At 40.6% G+C, this 14,857-nt stretch overlaps 1 pseudogene; it reads left to right on the top strand.

The window, feature by feature from the left end:
* The first annotated feature begins 13,136 nt into the window (after positions 1 to 13,136).
* On the top strand, positions 13,137 to 13,236 carry LOC118988038 (uncharacterized; annotated as a pseudogene).
* Positions 13,237 to 14,857: the final 1,621 nt, after the last annotated feature.

Genomic DNA, 14,857 nt, shown 5'->3' with positions numbered 1-14,857 from the left:
TTAGCTTTTCATAGCTTTCACTTCTTCCTCTATTTTGTGACCACACTCAACCATTTCTGTAAGCATCCTGATTACCAGTGTTTTGAACCCTGCAATTGATAGGTTGGCCATATCCTCCTTGCTTAGTTCTTTTTCTGGAGTTTTAATCTGTTCTTCCATCTGGGGCAACCCATATCACTTCATCCTGGTCCTATACATCAGGGAGGAATTCCAAAGGGAACAATGCTGCTTTGCTGGACTCTCCGCTGACTTCCAGTCCCCTCTCCCCCCACACCCCCACAAGCAAATTGGGTGCTTCTGGCACTGATTCCTGGGTGGGTGGGTTCGTGTCCATTCTAGGACCCTGTGGTCTCTTCAACAAACTCTCTTGTGAGGCTGGGAGTTTTTCCTGTTGTCTCAACCCCCACAGATTTTTTTCAGTCAGAGGTTTTGGGGCTTTATTTCCCATGCTGGACCCCTGGGTTGCTCGGTCTGTGTCACTCCCCAGTTGTTCCTCCTGGTTTATCCACACGCAAAGGTCAGATCGCCTGCTCCACGAGCCACCACCTTGCCTCTAGTCTTCTCCAACTTGCTGCCTGTCTCTGCCCCTCCTACCCGTCCAGATAAATGTTTCTTCTTTAACTCCTTGGTTGTCAGACTTCCATACAGTTTGATTTTCTGTCAGTTCTGATTGTTTTTTGTTTTTGAATTTGTCGTCATCCTTCTTTTGGTTGTGGGAGGAGTCACAGTGTATTCACCTACACCTCCATCTTGGCCAGAAGTTGACATCAAATTGGGTGTTTTTGATGTCCTCATGATTAGATTATGCATTTTTTGGTGAGAATAGAGAGAAGTTATACTCTGCCCTTTTCAGTGCATTTCAGGAGTCGTGTGATTTTTTAAAAAATTTATTGAATTTATTCAGGTGACATTGGTTAATAAAATAATGTGTTCACCATCCAAAGTCAAGTCTCCTTCTGTCACCATTTATCCCCCTGCTACCTACCTATCCCAACCTCCTTTCCCTCTTGTAATCACCATACTATTGTCTGTGTCTATGAGGATTTTTTGTGGGTTTTTTTTTTGTTTTTTTGCTTAATCCTTTTACCGTTTTCTCTGAGCTCTCCTATCCCCCTACCCTCTGAGATCTGTCAGGCTGTTTCCTGTATCTATGAATCTGTTTCTGTTTTGTTTGTTAGTTTATCTCATTCATTTGATTCCACATATGACCCAAATCATATGGTATTCATCTTTCTCTGACTTGCTTATTTCACTTAGCCTTCAGTTCCATGCATGCTATTGCAAAAAGGTAAGATTTCCTTCTTTTTTACAGCTGAGTAGTATTGCTTTGTGTATATGTAACACATTTTTTTATCTACTCATCTACCAATGGGCACTTGGCCTGCTTCCAAATCTTGGTTATTGTAAATAACACTGCAATGAACAAGAGGTGTATATATTCTTCCAAATTGATTTTTTTGTTGTTGTTTCTTTGGGTATATATTCCCAGAAGTGGAATCACTGAGTCATAAGAACTTTTCTGAGGAAACTTCATACTGTTTTCCACAGTGGCTGCACCAAACTGCATTCCCACATCCCTTTCTCAACATCCTTGCTAACACCTGTTTGTTGACTTACTGATGATAGCCATTCCCATAGGTATGAGGTGATATCTCATTGTGGTTTTAATTTGCATTTCTCTGATGATTAATGACATTGAACATCTTCTCATATGTCTGTTGGTCATCTGTGTGTCTTCCTTGGAGAATTGTCTACTCAGATCTTTTGCCCACTTCTTAATTGGATTGTTTATTTATTTGGTATTAAGTTCTTTATAAAATTTTAAGCCTTTTTTTATTGATTGATTTTAGAGAGAGAGGGAAAAAAACATTGATTTGTTGTTCTACTTATCTATGTATTCATTGGTTGCTTCTTGTATGTGCCCTGACCATAGATCGAACCTGCAACCTTGGTGTATCAGGAGGATGCTCTAACTACTTGAGCTATATGGCCAGGACCAAACTTCTTTACCAAATTTGGATAGTAACTCCTTATCAGATATATCATTGGTGAATATGTTCTCCCATTCAGTGGGTTATGTTTTCATTTTGTTGATGGTTTCCTCTGCTGTGCAAAAACTTTTTAATTTGATGTAGTTACATTTGTTTATTTTTTCTTTTGTGTTCCCTGCCCAAGGAGATATATGAGAAGAAATATCAGTACAAGAAATGTTCAAGCCTTGGCTGGTGTGGCTTAGTGGATTGAGTACCAGCCTGAAAACCAAAGTGTCACTGGTTCAATTACCAGCCAGGACACATGCCTGGATTGCAGGCTGTGTCCCCAGTAGGGGGCTTGTGAGAGGCAACCACACATTGATGTTTCTCTCCCTCACTTTCTCCCTCCCCTCCCTTCTCTCTAAGAATTAAAAAAAAATCTTTTTTTAAAAAATATTTTATTTATTTATCTTTAGAGGGGAAGGGAAGGAGAGAAGGAGAGAAATATCAATGTATGTTTGCCTCTGGTGTGTCCCCTGCTGGGAGTTGGCCTGCAGGGAACCAGCCTGCAACCCAGGAATGTGACCTGACTGGGAATCGAACTGCAATTGGGCAGTTTGCAGGCCCGCGCTCAATCCACTGAGCTACACCAGCCAGGGCAAAAAAATCTTTAAAAAAACACAAATGTTCAAGATTTTACTGCCTATGTTTTCTTCTAGGATTTTTATAGTTTAAGTCTAACATTTAAGTCTTTAATCCACTTTGAATTTATTCTTGAGTATGGAGTAAGAAGGCGGTCTAGTTTAATTTTTTTTGTATATATCTGTCCAATTTTCCCAACACCATTTATTAAATAAACTATCTTTAACTTATTTGCCTCCTCTGTCAAATATTAATTGACCATAAAGGTGTGGATTTATTTCAAGGCTCTCTCTCTCTCTTGTTCCATTGATTTATATGTTAGTTTTCATGCCTGTACCATGCTGTTTTATTTACTATGACATTGTAATATAGTTTGATATCAGGTAGCATGATTCCTCTAACTTTGTTCTTCTTTCTCAAGGTTGTTGTTGCTATTTGGGGTCTTTTGTTGTTCCATATACATTTTTGGAATATTTTTTCTAGCTCTGTGAAATATGCCATTGGTATCTTATTAGGAATTGCATTGAATCTACAGATTGCTTTGGGTAGTGTGGATATTTTAATGCTGTTACTTCTTTCTATCCATGAACGCGCTATATGCTTCCACGTATCTGTATCTTCTTCAGTTTCTTTCTTCAGTGTCTTACAATTTTTTAAGTACAGATCTTTTACATCCTCGGTTAAAGAGTCATGTGATGTTGATATGTCTGATTACTAGTGAAGTTAACTATGGTTACTTGATTATGGTCATATGTGCCTGATTTCTCCACTGTAAGTTACTTCTATTTTCTACATAACTAATAAATATCTTTTGTGAAGATGCTCTGAAAATATGCATAAATCCTCTTAGCCATCAAACTTTGTTCCACTAATTTTACATCCATTGATGATTCTTACCTCCAAAAATTATTGTTGTAGTCTTGGCCAAATGGTGAGACCAAGATCTGAACTTCAGAATAAGTTCGGAAAGGCTCCCCAGAAGTAGGTGGGACACATCTTGCAATCTGAGTATAGTCTGGTGACTAAGAGCGGAAGTTTCATAATCAGAAAGATCCAAATCCAAATATTGTCTCCATTGTGTATTTGCTGTACGACTTCAAGCAAATTAACTTCTCTGGGCATCAATTGCCACTTCGGCAAAGTAGGGATTATGGAGTCTGCCTTATAGAGATTTTATGATGAATAAAATAAACATAAAGCACTTTGTACAGTGTCTGACACACAGAAGTTCATGCTTAGTAAATTGTAGCTATTATTGTGATAAAAATGGTTCTTGTTATTGTTAAAAATGGTTCTTGTTATTAATATTCAGCAGAAAGAAGACTCAAAATTACTTTCTTGACATAGTTACTTATATAAAAAAGTGCTTTCTTCCTTTAAAAAATTTTTTTTAGCCTTTTATAAAATCTACCTGGGAAGAATATACTTCTGATGTACCAATTAAATGGGGAAGAAACCAGAATGACTGTACACCCCCGTCCCATATGCCTAGAGTTTTGGATATGAAGACAAAAGAGAGAACCTAGCTGAGATAAAAGTTAATGTAAGCATAATATCTAGGATTATTCATCTCTTCCACAGATACTGCCGGGATTTTTTTAACCCAGTACCTGATTTTCTTTATAGCTGAATTTTTTATTCAAAGCAGTAGAACTTTGCTGCATATGTAAATGTAAATGTGCCCAGCTTAAAAAAAGAAATTTTTATTTCCTGAGTTTCCTGCAACCAAGAGTGGATAATATGGCCAATAAGCAAAAGTCTGCTAGATGTGACATCTATGAAAACTGCTGCATTTTATAAAAGAGACATACTTACCTAGTATGTGCCTTTTAACCTTCACTCTCCTCCATTCTTCCTGCTTTGAACTCAAAAGCAGTGCTTGTGGAGGCAGAAGCCACCTTGTAACCTAAGGGCTAAATGCCATACATTAAAGATGGTAGAGCCAAAAGATAAAAGGATCCTGGTTTCTTGTGCAGCTGTTAATCTCTTTATAAATGAGGAAGCTGAGACTCAGAGACTTGAAGCAGATTATCCAGGGTCACTTAGCTCTCAAGCAATGAAGCTGGGATTCAAATCTAGATATGACTCCAAAGTCATCTATTTTCTAGAGTACAAAGCTTTTTGAAAGGATGTGCATATTGAAACCCTTTTCACATTTACACATTGTGATGGACAAAGGTTGGTGTGAGAGGTGAAACAGAGTGACGAGAGAGTCACAAGTCTCACTCACGTATTAACAACTCCAGCTTGACCAACACAAATAAACAGGCAGTTATCTGGCAATTCGTCCTTTGCTCACCCCAGTAAAAGGGTTTCAGCAGTGATAAGCAACTTGAGCTGAGTGTCACCAGGTATTTGCTACCCAAACAGCCCATCCAAACCATCGTGGCCTAAGGAGAGGTCACAAAGATTGTCAGATATGTTTTGACTGGCATGTTTCAGAAATTGCTTGAACTGATAAATATCATATAACAATTAAGATTTCTTGCGACTCTTAGAAAATTCTGGATTTGGCAACAGTTACAGGGAACTACCCCTCCAGAGAACCGTCCCATTCCATACTGCTTCTCTGATGCCAAGCCAGAGCATCTATTTCTGTCTATCATCAGGTTTGTTCTATTGCTCTTAAAAAAAAATTTATCTCTATCAAATAGTTGATCTCCTTCTCAAACAAAAATGGATGGATAGCTGGCTGTTTCTTATACCTGGCCCGCTTAAGGCAAAATTTCTGCTACCGGCTAGTAGCCTCAGAATTTGGAAGAACAGTCACACATGTGCTTTGTAAATCTGTTTGCAGATCCACAGCCTGCCTAGATCATTGATACTACCTTCCTGTCATGGATGTTACCTTTGCAAGCCTTCACAACGACCACAGCAGTATCACCATTGGCATGGGCACAGGAGAGGTTAGATGATTTTTCTGAGGTCTTCTTCATAATTGCTATGTTAGAATTTTGACTGCTGTTCTGGTTTACAAAGCTGTTGTCTCAGAGAACTGTTTATTTAGAACACGAGAATAGGTAGAACAGGTAGGCCAATGGTCCTCTGTCTCACCTAATTGTGACCTTGCATTATCAATGGTTTGTGGCTGCCTTTTTCCTTATCATGATAAAATGAGCCAATATTGTTGAGCACAGTGTGCCAGAAACTATCCTAAGGGCTTGACTAACTAATCAGCCCATGCTGCGGCAGAACTGTACCATCACACCTTTAGTAGTTTTATCTGGGGTGGGGGGATGCTTGGGCCCAGCTATGGCCATAAAGGCCTCAGAGCAGGAGCATGCAGGCAAGCTGGATTTTCAGTGGACCTTACTAATCAACATAATGGAGATCAGGACAATATGGTCAATGGTATGAGACAGCATGGTATTCAATTCGACTTTTCGCTTTCCAGGGAAAGTTCCCTAAAGGTACAATGGAATCTGTGGTTTCAGGACACAGCACTTTACACCCATGTGCACACCTGTACTGATTAATTAGTCATCATAACAATACTCTGAAGTCTATTGGGGGATAAATTTTTAAAATCTGAATTATGATTCACATACAAATATAAAATGAACATGTGTGTGATTGTATTTAACATATCAACTAATGATGAGTTAAATAAGATGTTACAACCTGCTCAAATGAGAAGCCAAAGAGCAGACAAGTACATTTACCCATCAGAATGCTAAAATGAACTTACTTTATAGGTGCAAAACTGATGTACAGTCAGAGGACAATAATCAATTACACACCACTAGACACAATTACATGATATTTATATTAGTTCAAGCAATTTATCAAACATCCATGTCCTAGAATCACTGCATTACCCTGTTTTCTACAACCTATAGACCATGGACAACTCAAAGACAGTAAAATGCAGAGATAGTCTGAATGGGTTAACTAGAGAGAACACCCACCAGTGCTTTTTTATCCCCATTTCAGAGCATTTCACAATTTTTCGTCAGAAGTACTTCTATCAAGGCCCTGGCTGGTGTAGCTCAGTGGATTGAGCGCAGGCCTGCGAACCAGAGGATCGCAGTTCGATTCCCAGTCAGGGCACATGCCCGGGTTGCAGGCCAGTTCCCTGCAGGCCAACTCCCAGCAGGGGACTGGGACACAGGAAAGGTAACCATACATTGATGTTTCTCTCCCTCTCCTTCCCCTCTAAAGATAAATAAATAAAATTAAAAAAAAAAAGAGAAGTACTTCTATCATTATTCCCCTTTTACAAATGAGGAAGTTGTACCCAAAAGAGGTTAAGTAAATTTTTCAGTCTCATAACCACTAAGTGGTGTAATCACATTTGAACACAAATGTAACTGAATCTGGAAATAAAATGACTCTTTATTAAATCAGTCTCCTTCTTGGATTCATTGTGGTTGAAAAATTCAATTCAAAGCAAGCAAGAATCAGAAAACATGAGCCTACTCTTTCTTCCTTTCCTCTTTATAGATATTATAAGCAGGTAGCCTGAATTCAGCCCAAGAAAAATTTTTTTCACTTGCACAGTGTTTAAATTTTTAACTTTAAAAATTAGTTATCTATTGCTGTGCAACTAAATATCTTTAAACTCAGTGGCTTAAAGCAATAAACACCTATTCTACTCAGTGTCTTAGTGTCTTGAGTTTTCAGACATGACATTGGCTAGGGCTCTACCATTTGAAGTCTTGACTAGAGATTGGCTCACTCACATAGTCGGCAAGGAGGTAACAGCTGCTGGTGGGAGATCTCAGTTACTCCCCATGTGGGCCTCTTTAAAAAATTTTAAATATGTTTATTAATTTTAGAGGAAGGCAGAGAGAGCAAGAGAGAAACATCAATGTGAAAGAGAAACATCAATTGGTTGCTTCCCACATACACCCCACCCGGGGAATTGAACTCCCAACCTTTTGGTGTGTAGGGTGATGCTCCAACTGAGCCACACTGGCCAGAGCCCAATGTGGGCCCCCTCAAAGCCTGCTGCAGTGTCCTCATTTCCGAGTGACTGGCTTCCCTCCCCCAGAGTGCCTAATCCCAGAGAAAGTGAGGCAGCCTTCCATATCCTTTATGACCTAACCTCAGAAGTAGGTCACATACCATCCATTTTGCCATATTTTATTGGTCACTCAGACCAGCCCTGATACAACGATGCACTTTGTTAAATGGCCACACCAGGGCACAGATACCAAGGGCCATTCGAGACAGTCTCTGAGACTATCACGTGAACATTAAACATAATGAGATTTTATTTAAGAATCTAGATTTCTGACTTCTCTTGAAAAGTCCGACCTGGCAACCCTGGGCCTACATTCCCACTTGACAACAGTTAGCTGGTGTTCAATAGCTCCTGCTCTCTTTGGAAAGAGTGTGCTGCTCTTCGGCATTCGTACTGGTTCCCTCTCAACTTATTCATGTAACCTACTTGGATCTTTCAACTTCTGCTTTGTGGTAAAAGTAATGTCCAAGATTTTCCTGTCCTTTAGCAGGTCTGGGAGGCAATTTAATAAATAACAAAAGGGGAAAATGTCAAACAGTAAAACGTTTTTCTGGGAGCCCTGTGTTTCCCTCAGTTGGGTTGTATTATCATTCTTTCCTCTTTTCCACCTGCCACTTGCATTTCCACTCTCTTTTGCTTTATGTGAGAGTTACTGTGTCCATGAGACCGTGTTTGGGAGTTGCTAAGCATAACCCCTAGAGAAGCTTGGAGGTAGGAAAGGGAAGACTATTCCATGTGGTGACTTGTCATGGAGAGAAGATACATAGTCTTTTCAAGGCAGGGAGTCAATATAAATGTCCTGGGATGCTGTATGTACCCTGGTAGTTTCGTGATGCAGGAGGCCAGGTAGGTGAAGGGAAATATTTTCACAAGAAAGTGGGGAATGATGCCTTGGCCCTGCTTTAGCTGGTTATTGTCCATCATTCTCTCCTATTTGTTCCTATGCTCCTTCTATGAATAGTGAGCAGACTCAAGTCAGTCAAGTTTTCAAGCTTGCATAGTAAACACCTATTGGGTTGACTTTCCAATGCCTCCTTTCCCTTCTTCTGGTGGTTTATTTGAAGGAACCACATCTTGTATCTCTCAGTGCAACTGCAGATGGCCTTAACCCTGGCCTCTAGTTCTCGGGTTTAGCATGTAAGGCAGTCCGTAAGGGAAGCCTGGACTCCCTAGTTACGTGGACCAGTTAAAGGACAGTGATGACTCCACAGGACCATCAGAGCCAATCCCAAGGCTTTTGCCAAAATGTGTCACTCACAGAGCTGGCTTCTAACACATCCTGTGTGATCATCCATGCTTTCTATGCTCTCCCAGCTGCTAGCTGCCTGTCTGTGCTCAGGGAAAATGGGAGTCATGCATGAGAGATGAGGGAGCTCCTGTTAGCTTAGGCTCTGCTTGTTTGCATGAAGCAGTTTTTTTCTCGACCCCCTTCTCCTACCTACACTGGATTACAGAGTGAGAAATTAACTTCATCATGTCTTTGTCTTAAGACACCAAGGTTTGGAAGTTCATTTTACGGGTCTAGCATTACTACTATAATGAAAACGCCCCAGATGGGACCTTCAAGTAGGGCACTAGGAAAACGCAAATCCAAAATAAGTGATCCTGGCTCAGCATGCCAGTGGTGGGAATGAAGGAAACTGACTGCAGAGGCAGAAAAGATGGCAATCCAGACTGTGCAATGGCAAAACATTTGACAAAAATCCTTGCTCGTAATAACTTACGAGTCAGCCACATTCTTACTGGTCTGTCAGCTCCAAGAGAAGCAGTCGGAAGGAACCAAACTGTCTGTGTATACTGGCCATTGTTGGTTGGCAATTTTAGGCAGTGTACAGGAGAAATAAAACAGGAAAATTACATAAATTTGAGGTCTTGAAGTCTCCTAGACCCCAAATAATAGGAAATAACATTGTGAAAACTGTGAGCAGCAAAGACCTGCTAAAGGACTGACCACCTTATGGCAAAGATGCCATTCAAGTTGTGGCCTTCCCACTCAATCTGGACAGCATCCAGGTGACTGCCATTAAGTTGAGAGAAACATAAGGAAAAGGGAAAAATAGACAAAGAAGACTGAGAAGTATGTCTAGGACAGTAGTTTGTGCCATAAGAACTGTGTAGAAGGAAATCAATGAGAAGCCTGTCAAGTTTATGAGGAAAGATTATTTCCAAAGAAAACGAAAGCCTGGGACAAAGACTAGCCAAGGCCTAAAACAAGGAACAGCCTTGGACCATAGCTTTCCATTTGAGGAAGCTGACTCCAAAATCTGCATAGCCCCAGAGATAACTTACTTCTCTTCAGTCACTTCAGGTATTGCCATGGAGAATAATCAAAAGAGAAGTCCCAAAGAGTGGAACCAGCAGACAGAGAAAAATATGGACAAAATAATTCCTATCATAGAGGGGAAACAGAGTCCAGTAAAAGACATTTCCCAATGCCTCTTCTTTTCAGTTTATAACTTAATCAACCAAAAAATTACCACACGTAGACCAGATGAAGATGACTGAGCATCATCTTGGCTCTGGATAATGTTCTGGGGGTTAGGGGTGGTGGTGGTGGAAGAGTTTAGTTTATCTATGGAAGGAAGAGTGAAACAAATGTATTGACCAGAAGGGCAGCTGAGACTGACCATGCATTTTCCAAGGTCATTTCTTTTTTCTCATATACATTAAATCAAACTACATTTCTCAGCCTCTCTGGCAGTTAGGTAGGGGCCACATGATTGAGTTCTGGCCGGTGAGATGTGGACCAGATCGATACATGTTGCTCCTAGACCTGTTACCGAAAACGTGCCCACAACCCTCAGTGTTCTCTCTGCTCCTCATCTGCTAGCTGGATGTCAACATCCAGGGCAACGCTAGGTTTCCAAGTGACTGCCCAGAGCAGACTGCCCCAGCTGTCCACATTCAACTCTCTGTGAGCTACAAATAAGCACTTATTATGTTATGCCACTCATATTTTGCAGTTATTTATTACAGAAATTAGTGTTAATTATGCCCACTAATAAAATCTCCACTATACTAATTTAATATGCTAAATGTTGTGTGACAAATGGGCAGTTAAATGTTTATTCAGAGATTCCAGACCTATTAAACATATTATTTCAGCTGTTAGATGATCACAGACCAACTGATTTGATAAATAAATTGTAGTTTTCTAAGGGTTGTATTTCTGACACAAATAGAATGGAATTCCTGGCCAAACCGAGAATGGAATAATGGATGTCATGTCTAGATGTGCCTGAGAGGTGGGCTATAAAGGGATGTAAAGTGAAGTGGTTAAAGCCTTAACAGCGTTTCCAGCAATGGTCCTAGGTCTAATACTGAGTCAATATCACAGATGATCTATCGCTCAAGGTCCAATCAGGAGAAGAGAAGCCAACCTGGATGTCCAAAGGGAGGGACTGTCGGTCTTCCTCCCTTCCCCGCTCTCTAAAAATAAAGAAAGAAATATTCTTTCAAAAAAGAAAAGAAAAAGTGGCGTAATTGGGGCCCAGGAGTGAAGATCACCCAGTGAAAGACAGAATCAAGGAGACCCCAGAAGAGGGGCAGCGGCTTTGAAGATGCCGCCAGGGGTAAAGAAGGGAGGAGAGGAGAATCCTGCCATTCTCTCACCAGCGCCTCCCATGGACTTCAGCCAGCAGGAAGACAGCAGGGACCTGAGAAAGACGGGCTGCAGGAGCCAGGCCTCTGGCCTGACTGAGCACAGCAAGAGGACAGCAGGCGAAGGCTCTGAGCACACATGAAAGGCGGGATCACAGACCTTGGTAAACACAGGAGATGTAGAACACTGCATTCCCAACAGAGTCCAAGCTCAAGTGTTAGCACAACTTGAAAGAGCATGGCAGTCAAAGATGGGATATTTTAAAACTTCCGTTGCTTCTCAGAGGTTCTGTTCTAGTTACTGTGATTTAAGTTATCACTTTTTTCATTTTTATTCCAGGTCATGGAAGACCAGCATGTGGGAGAACTTTTGTATTCTATGAAAGTGATGCTTCTCTCTCCTTCGGTTTTCGCAAGCAACTCTTAAGTATTTGAAAACTGCAGAGGCGAAATGTGGAAGAAATTCTGCCTCATCTACTCAGCGGCTGTATGATATTGGGCAAACCACTTACCAAACCTCTGCGGGTCCATTTTCCTCATATAGAAAATGGACACAATATCTTATGTATCTCACTGGCTTCTTGAAATGATCATGGTTTTTGTTTTAATAGGAATATGTAAAAATATCGGTATACAAAAAATCATTATATAATGTTAAAACGTTATACATATTAATGTACCTCCACATCCAGCTCTCTCCAATTCTATCCTTTATTTTCTGGGTTAGCTTTCCTAAGTTATAACCTAAATACAATCAGTTTCATCAATGTAAGTGCACAATTCAATGACTTTTGGCCAATATATAGTGCTACGTAAGAGTAGTGAGTCTCCTGGCTTCTCGTTTTGCTCTTGAACCAGAACTAGCAGCCCTCTTCTTTAGTAAGCTAATTTTGGTAAAATGTGGGGAGGCACTGCAGGGAGCCCAGGCTAGAGGTTGTTCCTTCAGTCTTTCCACCCAGTTCCCTCAATGCTGAAATGACTTAAAGTCACTTTTATTATTTGCAGCTACAGAACCTTCACTATTCAGAGGGAATTCTACCTGGAAAACAGGGAAGCTACATGACAAATCTGAATACCCTGAATGCTGGGGCCCTAACAGAAGACTCGCCCTACCACTGCCATCACACTCAGAGGTTGTCACCAGCATCCCCCAAACACTGGGACTTTAGTTCTGGAGACATGAATACACACACACATGAATACACACACACATGAATACACACACGTATATACATACACATACACACAGATTATACATACTATTTTCCCTCTCTCACATGCTGGGATGCTCTTCCAAATCACTTTACATGACAGATCTCATCTCAATCTCTCAACCCTCAGGTACCAGCACCAATGAGGCTTCCTGAACTACCCTCATTTAAATTGCCCCTGCTTTGTCATTCTCTTTCCCTTCACCTTATTTATTTTTTATGTCACTTAGTAAAGTCTATACTTATTTACTTGTACCTGCTTATTCCCCGTCATCTCCTGTCCATGCCCCCGAGAACGTATGCACTGTGACGGGTGGGACTCTTCTGCCCAGCTCATCCCTGTAGCCTTAGGACTTGAAACAGTAGCTTGCACATGGTGACATCATTTAAAAATAATTAGGCTGCAAACAATTTTAGTAAGAAATAAAGGGACCCAATAATTGTTATGAAAGGCAATGCTCTGCAGACAGGGGAATAGTGTATCAGGTGTTTGCAACCACCGTGCAAAGTCTGCAGGTAACGGGATGAACACCACCTTTTGGGAGGCACCATAGTGAGGAATCATGCAGTTTCAAGAACCACCCAGAGCTGAGTTCAAATGTCAGTTATACGTTTTCTGTTGTGTGAACTTCAGCAAGTGAATGAACCTCTCTAACCTTTGTTCCCTCGTCTGGAATATGAGAATAATAACTCACAGTACCCCACTCACATGGCTACTGTAGCGATGAAAAAGGTGGCACGTAGGTGCTTGCATTGGCAGCACATATACTGACACTGGAACGCTACAGAGAATAGCATGGCCCCTGCGCAAGGATGACATGCAAAACAGGTTCCATAGTTTTTTGACTGTGGGAGCAGGAGGTGGGATGGGTAGAGGAGGGCAAGGGGGGGGTGGAACTGAGGCAACTGTATTAGAATAACAATAAAAAAGAAGATGGCACTTAGTGTGCTTAGTACGGTGTATGGCATAGAAGGACTCAATAAATATCAGATAGTGACTTATAATTTTGCTAAACCCAGGTCCATTCCTGAAATTATGCCTGGGGTTATTCTGATCATAGCTTAGCAAACTTCTAGGTGGCCATACTCCCCTACCTTCACCAAATCATAATTAGTAGGTGCTCAATGACTATTAGTGACTGACAGGAAGTTTGTTCCTGTGGCTGTGCTTCATCCTGTACACGAAGTTATTACTGGTAGCGGCAGCTGTCGATGCTATTTTTCCATCTCTGTTGACTGGAAAAAAAATAAAATTTAAATAGGCAACAAGAGTACTGAGTAGAAAATACTTCATCACCAGAGAGAAAAGCAACCGAGATAGGGCAGTAAAGAGATTGGCCTAACCTTTCTCCAATGGCTTATGCCAGTGAATAATTTCCTTACATTTGATTTGCCCTACTGAGAAATTCAGAGTCAACTTATTCTTTCGTTCAGCAAGTATTTAGGAAGCGCTACCATATTTAAAATATAGGACAGACTAAGAAAACCCCCTCTACACTCACACCCACACCCACCTTAGCTAACTTCTACTCAATATTCAGGATTCAGCTTAAATATCATTTAATCTGCTAAAGTTTAAGACTTGGCCAGGTCACCCTGCTATGTGTCCTCATGACAGTGGGAGCTTTACCTCTCCTGCACATCACAGGTTGCGTTTACACCTTTGCTTTCGTGGTGATTTTGTGCTTAAGGCCTGTCTTTACTGTAATCTAGGTAAGGGGTAGGGACTTTGTGTTTGCTATCAGGATACCATCATCATATCTGTATTGTTAAAGGACCATCCTTTTTAAGGTATAAGACCCAGAGAGAATATAGGTGGAAGATCTTGCCCCTTTTCTGTATATTTTATTTTACACGTTAAAACCTAGATGGGCAAGTCTTGCTTGAGGTGAAGCTAAAACCTCTATAGGCCTGGGACATGACTACCCACCATGGCCTGCTCAGGTAGGAATTTATTATCAGATAACCCTGTGAAGTTACTTTGGGTTAATTTATTTATTACACAGCTCCTTTTTGTTCACACCTCCATAACATAGGTGACATATTATACTTTGTTCATTGATTCTCTGAGCAAAGACCATCTGTATCATAATCCCATTTTTAAAAATTATTAGTTTCATTTAAAATATATTCTTCTTCTTTATCATCATCATCCCCATGCAGATACCTATGCTTTAAACATACCGACTCAGTCCGTGGAAAATGATGGCCCTTAGCCCAGAACCTGCTCTTAAAAAATCTCCTAGGTTACTGGTCATGTTATTTCTTGACCAGATGCAGTTTACACGGAGCATTTATTTGTTGCAAAATTCATTGAGCTCTATCCTTAGGATACATGTCTACATGAATGATTTTCAACAAAATGTTGACCAGGAAAAACTCCCTGGTTTATTCTTTTTTTTTTTTAATTTAATTTATTTATCTTTAGAGGGGAAGAGTAGGAGAGAAATATCAATGTATGGTTG

Source organism: Sturnira hondurensis, unplaced genomic scaffold (genome assembly GCF_014824575.4).
Source record: "Sturnira hondurensis isolate 20B ecotype Veracruz unplaced genomic scaffold, ASM1482457v3 Scaffold0005563, whole genome shotgun sequence".
In the NCBI taxonomy this organism is placed as follows: Eukaryota; Metazoa; Chordata; class Mammalia; order Chiroptera; family Phyllostomidae; genus Sturnira; species Sturnira hondurensis.
Note: the sequence above shows the minus strand (reverse complement) of the source record. Positions and strands in the feature narration are given on the sequence as shown.